Below are 6,926 nucleotides of genomic sequence, written 5' to 3' on the forward strand. Positions count from 1 at the left end.
AGAAGGAACGGTCTGCAAAATTCTGTGTCTGAGATTAATTACAAGTTTATGAAGAATCTGAATCCGGAATGAAACACTCTTGCAGTCAACTTGCAGATGAACAAGAATATGTTAGAGGAAGACATTCATGATTTGAATTGTATACTCTATGAGCAAGAAGAGACTGTTAAAGAGTTGTTGAATGAGAAGAAAAAGATAGTTGACTCATTGGCTCTTCTTTCTGGAAAGTAGGGAAAGGGAAAATCTAAATCTAAAAACTCCAATTCCTTGAAGTCTGAAATATCAGAACAGTCTGAAAGTGAATCTACTGAGGATTCATTTGTTAGTTCTGATGATAGCATTTGAGAGTGTTCTAAAAAGTTGGCTCTGCTGACCAAGAAGTTTCAAAATAAGTTCGGGAAGAAAAAGTTTAACATATATGAAAAGAGTAAGGGCAACAATGTCAGGCAAGAAAAGTTCGTCAAAGCTAGAGATCTAAAAGAGAACAAATTTGAATACAATCAGTTCTTCAACTGTGACAAAGTAGGAAACTTCGTCGAGGCTTTCCGGTTCAAGAAATTTAAAGACTCGAACTATTATCTCAAGAAATCTCATCTGGCCACTCCTGAGGACAACAAAGCCTTAGTTGCTGATGAAGAAAGCTGGCTGATTGATACATTAGATAATGAAGCTGCACATTTCACTCAGGTAAGCATGTGCTTAATGGCCACAACCATAGAAGGAGGCTCATCATCTGATAATGAATCCAAGGTATATAACTCTTTTAATGCGGAATTAATTAAAGAGATTGAGTGCATGAACATTGAACTTAAAACTTTGAAAGAAAGATTAAAAGGTGAAAGATATTTAATGTTAAAATTTTGAGAAGAAAGTTGTGGATATAAAGGTTTATGTGAAGGCCTGAGAGAAGAAAAAGAAGTCCTTAGATCTGAGAAAGTTGAAGATGAAAATGATTTTCTTTCATTTAAAAAGAAATTGAGTGATGTAGATTGTGAAAGGGATAACATTTAATTAAAATTTGACATGATTTTTGAAGATAAACGTAAATTGTATGATAAAGTCAAATAGTTGGAAAAAATTATTCTAAAAGAGGACAATGTGAGCAGACATTGAAAATTTTAACAAAATAAAACCAACGACTCAAGATTTTACAATCCTCAAATGGGTTTAGGTTTTAAAGCATCTGAAGTTTTGAAAAAGCCCCCAAAATCCTTATATGATTTCAATGAATGGGTGTCTGCAAAATTCTCAATTCTATATGTTCGTGAATTTTTCGTTAAACTGGAAACAAAATCACCTAACTTTTCAAAATGGGATAATGATAAATCGAATGAAGAAAAATTCTGAAAAATCAAATTTCAAAAAGGTGGAATTAAAATATGATGAATTAAACTCAAGCTATGAAACAAGAGAAGTTGAATTTGCACAAAATGAACTTGAATCAATTTATCCCACTAAACTTTTCAAAACTGAAACTTCATCTATTTTTGAATCACAAAAAAGGGGAAACTACAAAGTTTGACGAACTCTCTGCATTCATTGATAAAATGTCTCTGAACGTTTTTGAAAAGTTAATGAATTAGTCAGACTCTGAATCTGAAACATAGGTGACATATGATTCTGATGATAATGAAGAAGTCATTGAAAAACAGGATTGGTTGTAAATTCAAATCCTGAATTTGATTCTAATGCAAAAATATCTATTTTAAAGAAACAAATATCTAAACTTGAAGTTGAGCCCAAATCTGAAGAAAAAAAATTAAATGAATGTGCTCAAAATGAATTTTTGATCAAATCAAATGAGCGTAATGTACAAATTTCTAAATTGACCATGCACATGGTTTGTAAGGACAAACTGCATGAGTCAAATTTGCAAATGATTTTTGATCTTGAAAAGGATTTGAGTTCATGTTTTGATAAGTGAACCAAGCTGATGAGTAAAATCATGAAGCTTGAAAATTTAATGATTACTCAGATTGATTCTAAAATTGAATCCACTTTTATTGATAAGAGTCTTCTGGAGTTAAAACTCAAACTAATTCTAAGACTCTTCGTAAAATTGTCAACTTAGTTGAAATTGCTAAGTCTGAATGTTTATCTGTTGAGCCTTCTCCTAATTCAATATCTTTTTCTGTGGCAGATATGAAAAAGCCTGACAAGGTATGGAGGAAGAACGATCTATTACAGAAGAAATCTTCAAATATTTCAAAAGTTAATTCTTCTATAAAGAGCTTAAATGTGAACTGTAATAGTTATGAATGTACTCTTGCAAAGACGAAATGTAATATGAAAAGAGATTTGAAAAAATCTAATTTTTTTTTCACATTAAGATGTTTTGTCTTTTGCTTCTAACCATTTATACTGCAACTATTGTTATTGAAACCCAGATCCCAAATGCTCTAGTGATTAATGCTTAAGTCAACAAGTAAGCGGAAGCAAACAACAAAAATACTAGTTTGGTTAATAGGAAATGAAAAAACATAGTAATGAAGAAAATTTATTCTTTGGGGAAGTTGTCAAGTCAGTTATGTTTCAATGCCATTGAGAAATATCAATTACTCCAAGAACACACACTAATATGTGATCTGAAAGTCTTTCAGAAGCTATTTTTTATAAGTACTATAATTTCTCTCTCAATTTTAGCTAGGAGCACGTCTTCAAATTCGTTATGATACCGTTAGAAGAATTACCTTTTCATAGGCGTTTCCAGAAAAGGCATCTTTGGAAAGTCAACGTGTCCACCAATCTGCTATCTCCATGTGTCTTGAGTGTAGTAACCGTTTCTGCACAAGTGTTGCAAGGAGACTGGGCCACTTGTGATATAGAGACAAGCCGAGGAACCTTTATGTAGACGGGCGAAGTTTGAGACCCAGAGGCTCTGCATGTACTTTGCAGAGGCTCTGTGTCCAAGACTTGGGCTCTGCATCCCGAGTATTTGGCATCGTTTGTGCACGACGTCGATCTTGACATCCTCTGTATTCGAGCTCTATATTCGAGCTCTGTATCCAAGCTCTGGTTCCAGGCTGCTTCTAGACTTTAAGTCCTCTTGACTTGAGCAAGAGAATTTTTACTTACACTTTAAAAATGTCAACAATCTCCCCCTAAGTGTAATAAAAATAACTTCATTGAATTTAAAAGCTAGAGGCCAACATGGTCCTTTATAAATATTGTTTATTGATTGAAAGTAATAAAATTACATGATAACATAATACAAGAGATAAGAGCTCTATATGTTTTGTAGCTTCATGAACCTTTTAAGGAAGTCATGGAAGTCTAACAAACCATCTATTGTTCGAATTAGCTCTGAGGCTCCTTCTCTTTTTGAGGGGTCTTCATTTCCTTTCTGTATCACCTTCTCCCTTACCTAGAGCAGTGTTGTATCAGAGTACTTGTACTTCTTATTGTCTCGAAAGAAGACCTTTTCTTTGTGCTCTTTTTGAAAATGAGGCCCAACTCTAGCTCGACCAAGATGGTTCCTATTGGGAAGTATTGAATGCCTTCAAGTTGTTCGTTTGGTGCAGTTGTAGACAACTGATCCACACCCATCTCGAGCGTAATTTGAAAGTCATCCTTACTTCTGTATTCTAGTAGATCGCTCATCTTCTGTCTAATCACAAAGTTATCCACATCATATTTGATCCCTTTGTCCCTCCTCTGGTCCACGTGGAAATAGAGAGTAAGAAGATCCCAATGGTTAACATTTATGAGGTCACAATCTGTGAACACACTTATCTGACCTAGAGATCTTTCCACTGTGTACTCATGAAATATGATTTGATTGTGATCAAAGGTCCTCCTTTTGACGTCTAACACTTGCTTGATTCCATCGTTGAAGAAAACTTTGTGCTAGGGCAAAGTGTATTGTCTAAGAAACCTTAGTATGATGTTTTATTGAATCATCCGATGAAGGGGAGTCTTCTTGTAGGGCATCTCTTCCCGTTCTTTATACAAGAATTGATAAATCTTGTAGATCCCAGATTCAAGTCTATATCACAATGCAATACAAGATCAAGAACACATATTGATTCAAATATGTCGACAAGTGTATTGATATTCAAATGTTTACAAGGTGTTCTTGAGCACTCACACTGATCTCATAATGTATCACGTATACAAATGTGTTAATCGCTGCCACAACTGATAACCACCCTATTCATACCAAGCAATTAGGAGGAAACAAACTAACTACAAAAATTGTAAACCTATAATACAAAACATATTAAAACACATTAAGCACAAGGACTTGAATACAACTTTTTTAGACTTAACAATCTCCCCCTTTTGATTCAAGTCTAAAAACATCAAATTCCTCAGATCTTTAAAAACTTCAGCTTTAGCAGTAACGATCTTTAGAATTTTCAGAAATTTGATGTCTTGAAATTTTGTCTTTTTCAGGCTTTTGAACAATCTTCCTTTTACAAAAACTTTCTTCAAACTTGAGAACTCTTACAATCTTCCCAGTCTTTGAAAATCTTCTTCAAAGAATAAAACTGAACAAGGTCTTGCAAATATTAATCATTTACAAAATTTAGTAAGCTCCCCTTAAATTTGATAAAATCTTTTTTCCAGCTTTTAAACAATCTCCCCCTTTCTTTCAAACAAACTCCCCTTGAACATTGTAGAAAACATGTAATCTTTCTTTGTAATCAATTTCTGTTTTCTTCAATCTCCCCTTTTGAAATAGATCAAAAATAAACTTCACAATTACTCTCTTTCAATAGTAATCCCCCTTTAATCAAAGCTTGACAAGAATCTTCAACAATTACCTTCACTGATTTTCCTTTACTCCCCCTAGATTAACATTTTTCATTCATTTTGTATTTACTCCCCCTATCTTCAGAAATGACTCATTCATTTGATAACTACTCCCCCTTATGATGTGAATGAGGAGCATAAACATCATACCACGAAATGAATGATTCAGGAAAGTATGTTGTGAATTCATAAAGTTTTAAGCAAATATTTTTAAATTCCCTTATTTAATCTTTTCAGATCAAGAATTTTGGAAAAGTTCCAGTTTCTACTTATGAATCCATTTTCAATATTTTATAAAAAGATTGACCTGTGAATATAACAAATATATTCAATACAAAGAATGTACTTTATATATGACACTTTTTAACGTTCAACTCACGAGGACTTCCATTCAATTATTGATTGCTTGAAAAAGCATATCTATGAATGTTAAGATAGAATAACAAATATTCTATAAAATTTGTGCAGTGTAAAAAGATAAAACAACTATTTCTTTCAAAATAAGCTCAATAAGATAAATAGTGTGGACTACACAAAAGTTGGTGGGGTTTTATACAAGAGTTGGCTTGGACTTTGCCTGATAAGTCCAGATTTCATACGAATCTTGAAGAAATATTCATCAAATCTCAAGAACAAATATGAATTCAAGATAGATTGGAGAGAGAGAATTACTTTGCTGTCAAATCACCTTTTTTCCGATTAATGATGTAATCAATGTCATTACAATTACAATGAAAAGACTATTTATACTAAAGAAAATAAAGCTAAACTAATTACAATAAAACTAAGTAAATGGAGAAACTTGAATACAACATTTAAGCACTAATCTTGAACCCAACATTCTCCCCCTTTGGATTCAAGTTTGGACTCTTGTAAATTTCGTTTTATGCAGTCCAAGAATCTTTTCAAACCTTCTCAGAGCATTTCGGTATTGAATTTTTTCTTCGAGCAGATTAATAGCATTAATGAACAGATATCTTTCTTTGGCATTCATTCGCTCAGATTCCACAGCCTTTTCATCACTTACCAACTTTGAGTTTAATGCCCTTTTCACCAACCTGATAGTACCATCAGAGTATTTGTTTAGTTCACTGAATCTCATAAACTTATTCTTCTGGAGTTGAGCAAAATAAGTAACTCCGAACTCAGGATTTTCAAGAACCATGTATACTGGGTAGCCATCAATGTCTTCAAGCTCTTGATTAGGTCCTTTGAGATTAATAACTTTCTGACTATCCTCAAGACCCATTTGAACATCGATAACCATAGACAGCTTGACTTGACTTCTGATGAATCTTTTAATTGCCTCCAATGCTACAAGTTCTCCTTCTTTTCTGATCTGCATGTTTTTGAGTTCGAAATACATATACTCCAAATCATCTAAGTATATATTAGAGAAATCAGCTTCACTAAACCTCCAAATTTGACCATCCTGTCTTGTGAMAGTAAAAACAGGATACCAAATCTTTCGGAGTCTCTGAGCATCTATTTGTTTGATAGAGACGATTCTGTGCTTGGTATGAACCTGACTGATGAGCTGGCATTTAGACTTGAGCAAATGTCTATACTCAATTCTTAATTCCTTCGGCTTTTTGTGGATTCCCAAAACTCTGTCACCACTTATAAGCTTTCTGTGGCGAATGAAAATACCAAAATAGATATCTTCTAGATACGGCTCTCGGATTTGATCACGATCATAACCGAAATAGTTTGTTCTGATGTGGAAAGAAATGTACTTCTCTGTAAAAATCTCTGTAGGATCAACAGTTGGCTTTGGAGCACTCGATTCTGGCTCAGTAGGTAGATCGGCAGTTAGAAATTCTGGAGTAGGCTGTGGCACGTCTTGAATAGGAAAATCTGACTCTTCTTCTTCTATATCATCTTCAAAATCAAAATATAGTCCAGTAGTTTCATCAACGTTCTCCACATCTTCACCAAAATCCTGCTCTCCACCCAAGGAAGATGTAAATATACTGTTGAAGTCTACATTGGCTGACAAGTCCATAAGCAGCCTTGTTTCTACAGTGGAGTCCGCCGGCTTTTCAACCATTGGCTCGATCATTGGACTTGTCACCACTTCTTCATCTATAAGCACAATAGCCTCATTTGTTCTTTCCCTTGCAGTCTCCGGAACAGAACATTCAACATTTTCAACTTGAGGAATTGATTCT

Source organism: Cynara cardunculus, unplaced genomic scaffold (assembly GCF_001531365.2).
Source record: "Cynara cardunculus var. scolymus isolate 2C unplaced genomic scaffold, CcrdV1 Un_Scaffold_347, whole genome shotgun sequence".
NCBI lineage: Eukaryota > Viridiplantae > Streptophyta > Magnoliopsida > Asterales > Asteraceae > Cynara > Cynara cardunculus.